The sequence below is a fragment of the Chinchilla lanigera genome, unplaced genomic scaffold (genome assembly GCF_000276665.1).
Source record: "Chinchilla lanigera isolate Chin_1 unplaced genomic scaffold, ChiLan1.0 scaffold00042, whole genome shotgun sequence".
Lineage (NCBI taxonomy): Eukaryota > Metazoa > Chordata > Mammalia > Rodentia > Chinchillidae > Chinchilla > Chinchilla lanigera.
Window position 1 is genome coordinate 18,903,360 of NW_004955443.1, and position 14,775 is coordinate 18,918,134.

At 42.0% G+C, this 14,775-nt stretch overlaps 1 protein-coding gene and 1 pseudogene across 1 annotated transcript in view; one reads left to right on the top strand and one right to left on the bottom strand.

The window, feature by feature from the left end:
- Positions 1-14,775, bottom strand: part of Rbpj (recombination signal binding protein for immunoglobulin kappa J region) — a 246,381-nt gene that overhangs the window by 120,299 nt on the left and 111,307 nt on the right. The window lies entirely within an intron of this gene.
- Positions 834-11,439, top strand: LOC106149327 (annotated as a pseudogene).

The window sequence follows — 14,775 nt, forward strand, 5'->3', positions numbered from 1 at the left end:
AAAAAAAAATGAGAGAGACAGACAGAGTCTCACTATGTAGCCCAGGCTGGCCTCAAACTCATGATGATCCTCCTGCTTCAGCCTCCCATGTGCTAGGATTACAGGCCTGAGCCACCACACTTGGCTATGATCATTTGATTTTGACAATGGTTCTGAAGGAATTCAGTGGGCAAAAGAAGTCTTTTCAATAAATGGTGCTGAGACACTGAATAACGACATTCATAAGAATGAACTTGGACCCGTTTTCACACTATATACAAAAATTACTTTAAAATGGATCTTCCTTAGAAATAAAAATCAAAACTGTAGCACTCATAGAAGAAACCATAGAGGTAAATCACTGGATTAGCAGTGATTTCTTAGATGTGACAGGAAAAGTGCAAACAACAAAATAGATTAATTATATTTACCAAAGCTTTTGCTTTGGTTTTGTTTATTGTTGTTGTTGTTCTTTTTCAAAGGACATTATCAAGAAAGTAGAAAAGACAAACCACAGAATGGAAGAAGATATTTGCAAGCCACATATTCGATAAGGGTCCAATAGGCATAATATATAGATCTTAAAACCGAATAATAAAAAAACAAATAGCTTAATTTTAAAGTGGATAAAGAAAGCTGGAGGTATTCCTCAGTAAAGCACTTCCCTTACACGGCCCAAGGAGCAACCTTAGCATTACACGCATACAATACGCACACATGCAAAGGATCTGACTAGACATATCTCCAAAGAGGTTGAACAAATTACCATTATGCACATGAAAAAATATTCCACATCCTTAGGGAAATGCAAAGCAAAACCACACCCATTTTACACCCAAGTAGGAAAGCGGGTAATGACAAGGATTGAAACCTTCATATACTGCATTGTGATGGGGATGAGAACTGATGCACCCATCTTGAGAAACACTGACAGTTCCTCAAAAGGTTAGGGCAGACTTACTATATGGCTCAGCCGCTTCACTCTTAGGTGTGTAACCAAGAGAACTGAAAACATATAAAACATGTATCCATATGAAACCTTGAACATTCATAGCAGCATTATTCATAATGGCCAAAAAGTAGAGACAATGCAAACATACATCAACTAATGAACAGAGAAATAAAACGTGGTATGTCTAGAAAATGGAGTGTTATTAGACTATAAAAACAAAAAAAAGTACTGATAGGTATTAATAAAACTTTGAAAAATGCTGGGCATGGTGGCACATGCCTGTAACCCCAGCACTCAGGAGGCTGAGGCAGGAGGATCGTTGCGAGTTCGAGACCAGCCTGGGCTACAAAGTGAGCGCAAAGCCAGCCTGAACTGCATAGCGAGAGCCTGTCTCAAAAAGAGAAAAAAAACACAAACAAACAAACTTTGAAAATATGCTAAATGAAAGAAGCAAATTGCAAAAAGATCCTGCATTATATAAATTCACTTACATGACAGGTTCAGAAAAAGAGAATCAATAGCGACAGCAAATTAACGGTTGTCCGGGACTGAGAGGTGTGTGGAGAGGGTAGCTGTTAACAGGCTCATTCGGGAGAGTGGCTATGTTCCAAATTACTGGGCTTGATGGTTCCATGACTCAGTGGCCCATAAGCCATTGATCACGTAGTTTGTATCATTGAACTCCATGCTTTGTGAAGTATATCCCAATATAGAGAAAGACAAAAAAAAAAAAAAGACGGAAAACAGAGGTAAGGAGGGAGTGAGCAAGAAAGAAGGACAGAGATTAACTCAATTTTCTTCAGTTAGAGCCTTTAAAAGTCAAATCAATGTGATCACGCACTTTATTTCAGTAATTCACAGCTGGCGCAAATGTCCAAATAAGGGCAACTAAGTAATAAAATGAACTCCATAGAAAATTCGAGCATTAGTCACCACTTCATTAGTGGATTTGCCCTCTAGCTTCAAAGTAACTTTGAGATTGTATTCTGATGAAGATAACATTCCTTAACGTTTCAGAAGTGGAATAATCTTTTATTTTAAGATAGAAATAGTAGCCAGAATCAGTGGTTAAATATTTAATCCAAATGATTTCAATGAATATGGTCATTTTTGATCCTTCTTTACCCCTGAATAGGACTTCTACTCCTCTTTTTTAAGTAAGTTATGGTCCAGAGAAATTAAGTAACTTTCCTAGAGTGTGAACTCACAGCTCCAGGAATAGCTGGAATGTGAATGCCATTCACCCCTCTAACCTTTCTCGATAATCTGCCTGATGCTGGGCCTGCTGGGCTGCTTTCTTCCTCTTTATTGTCTTTAATTAGAACCTGGTAACCTGGGGGAGTGCTTGAAGGGCCATTGCAAAACTAGAGTGCTGATGGTGTTACATTGAGGACAAAAAGACTGAAACCACTTCTACGACCTCCAGGGAGTTGGTGATGCTGTGATTTGGGGAATAGGGATGAAATGGAATTGGAAATGGAACTTATTTTCAAATGCAGGAGAAAGATGAAGAAATTCAGAGAACACATCAAAGCCCCTTGCAGCTCTAACGGTGAGTTTAAAGGTCCTCCTGGAGCTGAAGGCGTCCTGTGAATCTGCTTTAGCCTAATCCCAGAACACCTGACTGATTTATCTCCTTCAGATCTCCTGTGACAACAACTCCAATAGGCAGTGTGTTTTCAGACTTCCCCTTTGGCCGCACCCTTCCACCAATTTCTATGCCTTCAAAATCATTTTTGCTAATTTATTTCTTTTATATTTATTTTTAAAAATTATCCTAAGGTCTTGCATTTAACCTCCACCTCTACTATATTTAAGCCCAGTCCCTAGCCAAAATTGCTTCTAAAAATGTGACAAATTACAGAAACAGCTTACGATTTGTAATTACTATTGTTTCTAAAATGGGTAGCACATACACATGGAAAAAATTAAAAGTTATAGAAAGGAATGGACATAGGATTGCCAGATTTAGTAAATAAAAATACAGGACATCCAGCTACATTTGAATTTCTTGTAAGCAACAACTACACTTTTAGTATTGTCTACCTAGAATAAAATCATTCAGCTTGAGGACAAAGAAATTACATTTATTTGGGACTAATTGGAATTATTATCAAGGAAACCTCAAACTCAGATTTGAAAATGTTTTACAAAATGACAGCTGTATTTTACAACATTTTGTTGTTGTTGCTGTGGTTGTCTTTTTGAGACAGGGTCTCACTATGCAGTTCAGACAGGCCTTGCACTCACTTTGCAGCCCAGACTGGTCTTGAACTCGCAATGATCCTCCTGCCTCAGCCTCCCGAGTGCTGGGATTACAGGCATGTGGGTGCCACCACACCCAGCTGTATTTTACAATTTTAAACCACATGGGATTGGTGATCATGTTGTTTCTTGGGCACTGTGATGAATGCTGGAAGAATTTAGGGGTCACGTAAGAACGAGAGTGGGAAAGGTCTCAGCCGCTGGGCAGTTTGGGGGAAGGGGCCTATGTACAGAGGTTAGCTGAGGCTAACACTGTTTCAAAGGTCAACTCAGTATCCAGGAGGGGTGTGTCTGCAGCCCAGTTCAAAGGTTCAGCTTCAGACAAGTCTGACATCTTATTAACAATGGCCTCCCCACTCCATTTTAAGTGCCTTGAACCAATACCACTCCAGTTGATTTCTTTTTCCTTGACAATATAAAGTTGGGGCATATTTATACTGAAAAAATAAAAAGGTTGCGTTATTCGTCTGATATTAAAATGTAATCTTTTGTCTGGCAACCCTATATGAACAGAAAAATAAGACTCTCAGCTGCCTTCTCAAAAGAAAATCCCATTACAAGTTTCTTGAGACTCCTTCCAAGAATGTTCTATAAACAACTTTCTTTTATAGCAATCAGGGGTATCAGCCCTAGCTCAAACTTGAATCTAAAAATGAGAAGCAGGCTTGGTGGCACATGCCTGTAATCCAGCATTTGTGGAGACTGAGGCTCAAAGAGTTTGAGGCCAGCCTGAGCTGAGTAGGGAGGTGCAGGCCAGGCTGGGCTATATAGGGAGCCCCTATCTCAGAAAAAAGGAAAGGACCTGAAAAATAATCATGTTGTGTTTTTTATTTGGGCCTTTAAAGGTTAATGGAGGCCACATGGTGCTGGGGAGAAAGTCAGATCTTAGTCCACACCAACTTGGAAGACTTGTGTATGTTCCTTAGCTTCTGAGACTGCTTGCCAAAGTAGGATAACAATACTAATATTCACTACATATGGTGGCAGCCAGTAATAAGTTACATGTGTTGCATGCAATGCAAAATGCCTAGCACAAGTTAGTCGTGGGATCAGCCATCCCCTCCTGTTCGGATGGTTCAGGGTACTCATTCACAACCTTCCTGGGAGGTTAACTGTGAAGACCTCTGCCACACACTGAGTCTGCCTCAGTGTAACCTTCTAAAGCTGCCACCAGCTAGTTCTGCTGTCTCCTTACAGCATCTGCACCATCAAATACTTATACTGCTCAAGACTCTAAAGGCTTTATTGATCTTATTCCCCTTTCTTCTTACTGAATTTTCCCTCTGTCATCCGTTGTTTCAAGAACATTTTCTGAACATCAACTAGGAGCAAGGCCCTGTGCTAAAGGCATTGAGGAGGCCAGGCTGAATGACAGACTGAGGTCACCACCCTCAGGAACTTGGAGTCAAGAATTCAAATAGAAACCAGGCGTGGTGGTGCATGCCTGGAATCCCAGCACTTGGGAGGCTGAGGCAGGAGGGTCGCTATGAGTATGAAGCCAGCCTAGGCTACATAGTGAAACCTTGTCTCAAAAAAATTTTTAAAAATTCAAGGGGCCAGGAATTTAGCTTAGTGGTGTAGCGCCTGCCTGGGAAGCATGAGGTCCTGAGTTTGATTCCCGGTACCAAAAATAAATAAAGTATGTTGAAAAAAAATTCATGTAGAAAGACCAACAATAAATGGGTAGCAAATAAGCAAAACATTTTAAATTATGATAAATGCTATGCAAGAAATTAAACAGGAGTGATAAATGCTAGGAAGAGATCAAAGCTGGCTTTGTATAGGTCAACTGCTTTCCTGATAGTAAATTCCATTACTTAATAGTAAATTCCACTTACTTAAGCTGCTCAAAGTACTTTGTCAGTATGTCTTTTTTTTCTTTTGTCTGTTTGAGACAGGGCCTCACTTTCAGTTCAGGATGGCCTTGAACCCACTTTGTAGCCCAGGCTGGCGTTGAATTCTCAATGATCCTCATGTCTCAGCCTCCCAAGTGCTGGGATTACAGGCGCGTGCCACCACACCTGGCTACATTGGTATTTCTTAAAGGAAGGTTTTCAAACAGTGCAAGCAAAGAACAACAATTTATGTAACGTTAACACTAGGTAGACACTAGGGTTTTAGAAGTACAGACTTGGGTATTTCTATCTGTCTTTGGTTAAAGGCTATTTGAGAAAAAGAAGGTGATAGGCACTGAAATCTGAGTGCCAAAAGACAAAGGACAAATCCTCGTGCAGTACTGATGCTCAGCGTGTATAAGCCAACCCCGCGCTACCCGCAGACACATCCTACTCTGCGAGTTGGTTTTCTTATTCCTTTTTTAAAGGTGAGAAAAATAAGGATCCCAAACTTTAAGCGCCTCATCCAGGGATACTCAGGGCAGAACCCACAAGCGCAGTGCTGGGATGTGGCTCAGGGAGAGAGAGTGTTGTGAGTCCCTGGGCTCAATCCGCACTGCTGGCAAAAGAGAAAAAAAATGGACAGCACCAGATTTGAAGTCGTCTTTCTGCTCCGAGTCAGAAAGGCCCTGTTTAGTTTATCACTTAACCTGCAATTTTGTGCCATTTTCTATACTTCAAAAGCCCTGCTTCTTTCTATACGGGTGTACATTAAAAAACAACTATGCCGGGCATGGTGGCACATGCCGGTAATCCCAGCACTTGTGAGGCTGAGGCAGGAGGATCGTCATGAGCTTGAGAGCAGCCTGAGCTACAAAGTGAGCTCAAGGCCAGCCTGAACTGCATAGCGAGAAAAAAAACAACCAAACAATGAAAGGAGGTGAAGATGTTAAGCAGGTTTGGCATATAAGTTTCAACCTCATCACAAACCAGTGTACTGAATTCCCATTCCTCTTGCTTGTTAGCTCACCTATTATCAGAGCTAATATTCAGAGATAACTCTTGATTTGTAATGGTGGTAATTGCGAGTTGTAAAATTCATCTTCTCTATCTTTTCTCAGAAGCTGGTTGTTGCTGGGCAGGAAAATGTGACCCCTGCTTGTGCGCTATGAACTTAGAGCAATTTGTATGCAGAAAATCTTTTCCCTTTGTTCCTCCCAGATCTTATGCATTTTCATGATGATTAAAAGCAAAACAGCCTAAAAGGCTTTGTTAGTTCACACAAATTTCTCAGAATAGCGAATTAAAACTGAAACTGAAACGCTATGGAGGTGGTAAGACCTACTTACATTCAATTATTTATGGGCAGTAAAATAGCGGGCACCGTGTGTTTCTACAGATCTGCGTTATGTGTTAAGCATGATATTAAAAATAAGCGTGAATTTTGGGATGAATCCTCTATCAAGGATGTTCATCTAAATAGGTTTTGAAGAACTGATGACCATTAAAATTAGCTGAGGTGTAAAATATAAAACAAATAAGACATCATATTAAACTTTGCTATAAAGATAAGCATTCTGAAATGATTCGAGCTTCTTAGTTGCTTCTCCCTCTTCTGCACTAACCCATAATTTTTTTTTTTAATTATAAAGTCACTTTCATTTATTAGGAGATCTTTTCCTTCAGTTTTTGGGGCAGGAGAGACACACGCTGCTTCCATAGGACAGCTGGCGTATTTGGTGGTACAATTACCGCTTTCTCTGATTTGCCTTTTGTCTTTCAAACCTAGATTTTAAATGCCTCTAAACGTCTACATTTCACTCAAATTAAGTTTTAGTGCTTTTCCAGGTCATTCTTCCTCATGGCACTTTTTCAAAACATTACGTGGTATCTCAACAACTCCACTAGACTTCCTGCCTTTAAAATGTGGGTTTCCCTGACATGCTGACATAATTTTTGGCATTTCTGTTTGTCCTTTCCCACTCATCCTCCCACCCTGAGTCAGGCTCCACTGTTAACACCAAACTAATGTGCTAAAGATCCATCTTCCAACTTGAGGGTATAGGAAAGGATAAGCTAGAACATTTCCTCAAATTAGGGCTGTAGGAAACCTGTGTGAGTTACCAAGAAGAGCCTCTTAATACCTCCTCTTCCTCTCCATTTGCTGTCAAGGGTTTGGTTTCTCCTGGAGGCGCTCAGCTAATGTGGAGTTTAGCTTCACCCCTCTCCTGCAAATCCCCTGTAGAGTTTGTAAAACTGCAACCCATAATCCCCTCTTGAAAACACACACTGATTATTTATGCTTATGCAAGTTCCAAATATTACAATAGTTTCTGGATTTTTGCCACATTCCTCTCTAGATGGTCATTTGGGAGACTTTGTTTGTAATGTGCATTTTGAAGGAAATTTTTAAAATCCAGGACCACAGGGTGTAAGACTCAGTTGTGGATTAAACTAATTTTGCGGTTTTTTCAAAGAGGCCCTCCTCAGATGATGACAACAATACCAAACAACGAATAGAAAACAAAAAAGGTGTGGGGGATTTTTTTCTCCAAGAATCAGAGTTTGAAATGATAAGAGACAGCTGTTTTTAAGGGTTAGGAAATGTTCTCAAAATGGCCTACAGTATTCATTGGTGGTTCAGGTGAATTAAAATATTAAACTATTTTATGGAAATCAGAAAAACATTTTCTTTAGTAACTGTGATAATTGCAATTTTAACATCACAGATGAAACCATGAATCTTAAAAATAGCAGCTCCCTCCCCCCCAAAAGTAAAGCTCCTGGAGACGAACAGCATAATAGCATTTAAAAAAAAAAAAAAATTTAAAACAACATTAAAAATATAAAAGCTCTCATGAGGTTTTTTCCTTCTAATAAATTCTGGGCTTTCTCTCCGTGTTCTTTGTTTATTTTAGAAGCTGATGCTAATTAAATAACCCTGAGAGATTTTAAAGGAAAAAAATGAAATTTTAAAATATAAATTAGGGGCTGGGGATTTAGCTCAGCGGCAAAGCGCCTGCCTGGCAAGCGCAAGGTCGTGAGTTCAGTTCCCGGTACCAGAGAAAAAAAAAACCACACACACACAAAAAAAAAAATCCTTAATAATTAAAAAAAAAAAAAAAATAAAATAAAATATAAATTAAGGTTTCTTGCATCTGATTATAACTTCAAGGTGATTGTGTACTTTTACAACAAACTGGTGTGTCTGGCTTTAGTTCTACTCTGGTTCCTCAGCCTTTTGCCATTTGAATGTATTTTTAAAAATTCTTCACGACTTATAGTAAAGAAAACAAGTAATAAATACAGTAACACAGCCCAGGACACTGGAGTGAGGGCCAGCATTCTCTGCAGAGTCTTATGCACTAGAAACCGGTGACTTTCTCTTCAAGCTCTTGCACTCTCTGTATAACACACACACACACACACACACACACACACACACGCACACATGAGCACCAGTGATTTCTATGACATAACTTTTCTGGAATCCCATAAACACAGGATATCCAACATGGGTTAACCACTTGTCTAGGAAAGAAAATAAGCAGACAGTTGCCCACAGAACACATCTTACATTTGGGCTTCCATGTACGCCAAGCAAGTGATTGCTTTGAGTCTCTGCCTGAATAATAATAGGACCTTGAAAGCACGATTGCTATTTTCAATGGATGTTTCTTGTTAGCAAAATGCAGAATGAATTATGGCCTCTGAATTAAGCTCTTCTGTTGTTGACCTTGATCTTCAGAAAGGGTGTGTAGTAGGTAGCCAACTGCAAATTTGAGGTTTACATTAGGTAAAAGGGAAAATATGCTGCTCAGAAAAAAATAGGATATAAACATTAATGGAACCGGTAAATTAAACTATTTGTTATTCATCAAGATAAAGAAGATATTTCCTTGCTCATATAAATCAGTCTTCTTAAAACCTTCATGAAATAGAATACAAAATAACTGGGTGAAGAAATGCCCTAAGAATTTTCGTTCTTTGCTAAGTCATTTTGACTGATACCAACCTGGTTAATATGGTCCTACTATAAGCACATCATCCACAATTCTGTTCTCACTAGCTACATCCAACAAAGGAGCTTTATGCCCAAGTCTACTCCCAGCTACCTAATGCTGGAAGAAGAAAAAAAAAGAGCATTGTTAGAGGCAGGGTGGGTAGGGATGTGAGTAACTCCGGTGTTCCTGCAATTCTAGTAGGAGATCACTGTGCTAAATATTAGCAGCTTCTCTCTTCTTCAGAAAAAATGACATCAAAGAGCTGCGCCACTACCAGTGATTACAGAGATTGCCTTTGCAGTCAAACCATCCCTCCAAACTCCACCCTTGACAGGGTCAAAGGAAAGACTTTCTGAGGAGGCAGAGGGAAGGAGCCTTCTCTTCATTCACTTTTCCTCCTCACGGGGCTCATCCACTCAGGGGCTCTCAGAGCAGTTCCAAACGGGAGGACTCTGTTTCTCAATCGCCATTGTCAAAGGAGCATTGTGGGGGTGACGTGAGTTACTGTGGTCATGTAATTATGCCGTTGGTCTAATTTCGCCATGGGGCAGCCTCTCCAGCATCACCCAACCCAGGCTCTCAGACTGTGCAGGCAGCGAATCTCTAGGAGGGGCCTCCTTTCTTTTCAAATATCCTTGAATCTTATGCTTGTTGGCTCAGCCTGCCTCAAGATGCTGAAGATCCACAATCACCACCTCTCTTCCAAGTCCCAAACCGGCCTTGAGCTCAACTCGGTGATGCAGCAAGGCCGATGAGGGAGGAGGGGGTCTCCAGCATACTTGTGGTCTTCATAGGAGCAGTTCTGAAGGTTGGGTGTAATCAGGTGCAGGGTGCCTTTGGAAACCCTACCTTCCTTGCCCACTTCTCCTGTTACCTGTCTCTTCCTCCCATTCCCATCACTGCCCACCTCTCTGTTTCCTAAAATGACAGCTACTAACCAGATAAGGCAACTCATACACACACATATGTGTGTGCACATACACACACATGCACATATGATTTCTCCCTGGTTAGCAGCCACACTTGTTATCTCACTCAACAATGTCACCCATGAGGAGGAAATGGAACCCTCATGCAAGAGAAAGAAAATGATCTTGCAGTTTCCCTGCTTACTTTCAATTACTCACATCATTTCATCCCAAACTCCAAAGTTAGACAGACCTGGGGGATCATTCCTAGGAAGGGTAAAGTTTGGGGGTAATGGTTTGAGTGTGGTTTGTCAATCATGGCTTCATGTGTAGGAAGTGTCTTCCCCAATACGGTGATGTTACGAGACAGTAGAACCCTTAACAGGCCTAGGGAAAGAGGTTAGGTGGTCACTGGGGACCCTGTCTTGGAAGGTGATAATGTAGTTCATGTGGGATCACAGTTAGTTCTTTTGAGTTGTAAAAAAAAAAGCAAGACTGATGCCAAGTACGGTGGCACACACCTATAACCTCAGAATTTGGGAGGTTGGGGCAAAAGGATTACCATGAGTCTGAGGGTTCAACTCAGTGAGTTGAAGACCAGCCTGAACTACACAGTGAAACACTGTCAAAAAGCAAGCCTGGCCCCTCCCCACCTCCAGCTTCCTGTCTTGCTAAATGATCTCTCCCTCCCTCTTGCACACACACTCTTTAAATTACTCAACCTCAGGTATTTTGGTACAGAAGTGGAAAACAAACTAATACGCCTGGAGAACTGAGCAGCATCCATCGACGAGCTTAGTGCTTCACCTTTGATTTCTTTCTCTCCATTACCACTTCTGTCCAAATCTGTGGTAAAGTCTATTGGTTCTATTCTCCAAGTGTATCCTATATGTAATAATTTTTACCATCTTCCTCATTAGTGTGACCTAATCCAGGTCACAACACACGTACCTAGGTACCTGTGTTACCTTCCAACCTTCTCTCTACTTCTTTGCTACCCCCATCCCCTGTAGTCCATCCTCTGTAGTACAGCTAGAGTGATCTCTTAAAAATGTAAATCAAGTCACGCTATTCCCCATAGACAGAGAGCCACAGCTTCTGCAGCGCCAGATGCATCCCTGAGGCCAAATTGTAAAGATCGGAATAAATGGACTTGACTGTATTGGGAACCTGGTCACCAGGATTGCTTTTCACTCTGACCGGATAGATATTGTTGCCATCAATATCTTCTTCACTGTCCCCAGCTGCACACTCTACCTGTTCCAGTACGATTCTGCCCATGGCAAGTTCAGCGGCGCAGTCAAGGCTGAGAATGGGAAGATTGTTGCCAATAGGAAGCCCGTCTTCATTTCAGGAGTGAGAACCACAAGCAGTGTGATGCTGGTGCTGAATACGTTGTGGAGGCCCCTGGTGTCTTCACTACCCTGGAGAAGGCCAAGGCTCACTTGAAGACTAGAGTCCACAGGGACAGCATCTCTGCCCCATGTTTGAGATGAGTGTGAACTCTGAGATACACAGCAACTTCCTCGGTATCATCAACAGTCTCTCCTACACCACCATGCTTAGCCCCAGAGCCAAGGTCACCCACGGCAGCTTTAGTATCATGGACAGACTTGCGACCACAGTCCATATCATCGTCACTACTCAGAAGACCATGGAGGACCCCTCTGGGAAAATGGCATAGGAGCTGTGAGGATGCCCATCCACTGGCGCTGCAAGGGCTGGGGACAAGGTTATCCCTGAGCTGACTGGGAAGCTCGCTGGCATGGCCTTCTGAGTGCCTGCTCTGAGTATAGGAGTCGTGAATCGGAACTGCTGCCTGGAGAGAGCTGGCAATGTGATGACATCCCTAGGGCAGTGAAGCAGGCATTGGAGGGCCCCTAAAGGGCATCACGGGCCCTACCAGAGAGTAGGTTGTCTCCTGTAAGTGTAAGTGACACCTGCTTTTCCTCTTTCAATGCTGGGGCTGGCATTGCCCTAAGGACCGCGTTGTCAAGCTTATTTCCTGACATGGCAATGACTTTGGCCACAGCAACAGGGGTGATCTACAAAGAGAAAAAGCCCCCTGCACCAGCACCCCTAGCAAGAGCACAAGGGGCAAAGAGACACCCTCAACCGCAGGGAAGCTCAGTCCCCAGTACACAGAGAAGCCCTTCCTTATCACAGTTTCCGTTCCTGTGAGGCATTTAGGGAGTCCTACTTGGTCATGAACTATCACTAACATCCACTGCACTAAAAGAAAAGGGGAAAAAAAAGGAAAGGAAAGAAATGTACATTCAGTCATGTTACTCATAGATTTCAGTATTCCTGCGTTTCCCATATCTGTTATTTCTGTTAGTCCTTAAGACCTGTGCTATCATAATTAACCTTGAGAAGCCATTAACAAAAAAAATCACATGTGGCAGGGTGTGGTGGTGCATGCCTGTAATCCCAGCACTTAGGAGGCTGAGGCAGGAGGATCGTTGTGAGTTCAAACCAGCCTGGGCTACAAAGTGAGCTCAAGGCCAGCCTAAACTGCAGAGGGAGACCCTGTCTCATAAAGATCAAAAAAAAAAAAAAAAAGATCACATGTGGTCTTTTAAAAAACAAAGAGGCTAGAAGCTGAGGCACCACTTCCAGATGCATGAGACAGAGCAGCTGGTAGCAGGCAGCAAAAGGAGACAATCTAGCAGTCCTGGGGGCTGTGGCCAAGGGAAAAAGAAGTGCACTCAGAGCTGGTGGGGTCTGAAGAGGGACCCAGCAGAAGCAACAGTCGCTGTAATGGTTGATGCATTGTGTTAACTTGAGAATTGAGAAATTTAGAAGCTTAACTAAGTGACTCAGCAGGGGGCCAGGGTCCTCAGTTTGCAAACATCCTGAGCTTGTGCAAGAGGACAGCGCAGAGATGGTGGGGGCAGATGGCCTACATACAAAATAAGGGAGGAAAAGAGGCTTGTTTTCCCCCCTTTTGCTCTTGCTGCTTTTGCTGTCTTCTGCTGCCTTGAACTGTTGCTCCCTGGACCATGACACCCTGCCTTGGAGCCAGCTGATTAGGACTGAAACTTCTATAAGCTGTGAGCTAAACAAACCTTTCCTTCCTTAGTTTGGAGGGTCAGGTATTTTGTCCTAGCAAGAGAGAAAACTAACCAACACAGTCCCCCACAGTCTCCTAGCAAGAGAGAAAACTAACCAACACAGTCCCCCACAGTCTCCTAGCAAGAGAGAAAACTAACCAACACAGTCCCCCACAGTCTCCTAGCAAGAGAGAAAACTAACCAACACAGTCTGGCCTGCAAGGCTTTGGGAGCTGTGGCTTCTGCCTCTTCTCCCACTGGCACACCCCCCTGTGCCGTGTGCTCCAGCGACACCCAAATAGTAATGAACCAGCCAAGATGCCATCTGCCACAGGGCCCAGCAATCCCGTTTCTGTGCATATGTGTGAAAGAAGTGTGTGTTGCATTTATCTACAATAGTCAAGATGTGAAAGCAACCTGTGTTGCTGAGGAATGAATGGTAAAGGAATTATGGGACACACACACACACATACACAAATATTACTCAGCCATAGAAAGAAATAAAAAGGACAGTTTTGCATTTTGCAAGAGCATTGATGAATCTTGAGGGCATCGCAGTAAGTGAAATAAATAGCCAGAGGCACACACGCTAGCTCCAGCATTCAGGAAGGTGAAGTAAGGAGGATTACCTGAGCCCAGGAGTTCAAGACCAGTGTCACGAAAGCCTCATGTCAAAAAAATAAAATAAAATAAAATAAAATAAAAATTTAAAAATAAAATAAAGTGATAAATAAATCAAAAAAGAAAAAACGTGATCAGACAGAGAAAGCCAATACCGTAAGATCGCACATGCCCAATCTACAAAAGTTGTGTAGAAGCAGAGTAGAATGTAGGACAGCATTTGCGCAGGCGCTGGAGAAGAGAGGCAGAGTAAGGAAAAGGACAAGTACAGCCGCTTTCAGTTACACATGTGCTTTACTGAGCTCTAATGGCTGCAGCCGCTACAGTTTAAAATGCCCCATTGTACACTTGAAGCTTGGTAAGCTCAAGGTCCTAGGTTCAATTCCCATACCAAAAAAAACCCCTAAAAAACAAGACCATCCTGGACTACATAGTAAGACCTTGTCTCCCCACCTAAAAAAGAGTCTAAGAATCTTACAAATTTCAGAGCAGGAGATATAGCTTAGTGGTAGAGTTCTTGGGTGGCACACCCAGGACCTAGGACCTAGGACCTTGAGCTTACCAGTTTCAAGTGTACAATGGGGCATTTTAAACTGTAGCGGCTGCAGCCATTAGAGCTCTGTAAAGCACATGTGTAACTGAAAGCGGCTGAACTCGGTAATTCCTTTACAGAGCTCTAATGGCTGCAGCCGCTACAGTTTAAAATGCCCCATTGTACACTTGAAGCTTGCTGAGAAAGTGGCCCTCATCTCATTGTACAAATTAAATTTATACAATTTTAATGATCAATTATCCCTTGATAAAGCTAATTTAAAATATGAAATCTTTTTTTAAAAAGTTTACATCTTAAGGCAGGGATAGAGCTCAGTGGCATAAGTACCCTTGGCAAGTACAAGGTCCTGAGTTTGATTCCTGGTACCAAAAAAAGGTCTATCTTTCCTTCCTGAATGCAGGAATACCCACTCACCTAGCCAGGTACTCCCTCTATGAGGAAAGACCTTAGCCAGCTTTTTGTCCTGGCGAATATTTCAATTCATGGAATTCTCCAAAATTAATTTCTTCACCACAATTTGACTTCTTAATTATCTTTGTTGCTCTGAAGTTTGTACAGTTATTCTTGTTGTGTGTGTGTTTTTTTTAATTGAACCCAAGGTTTCA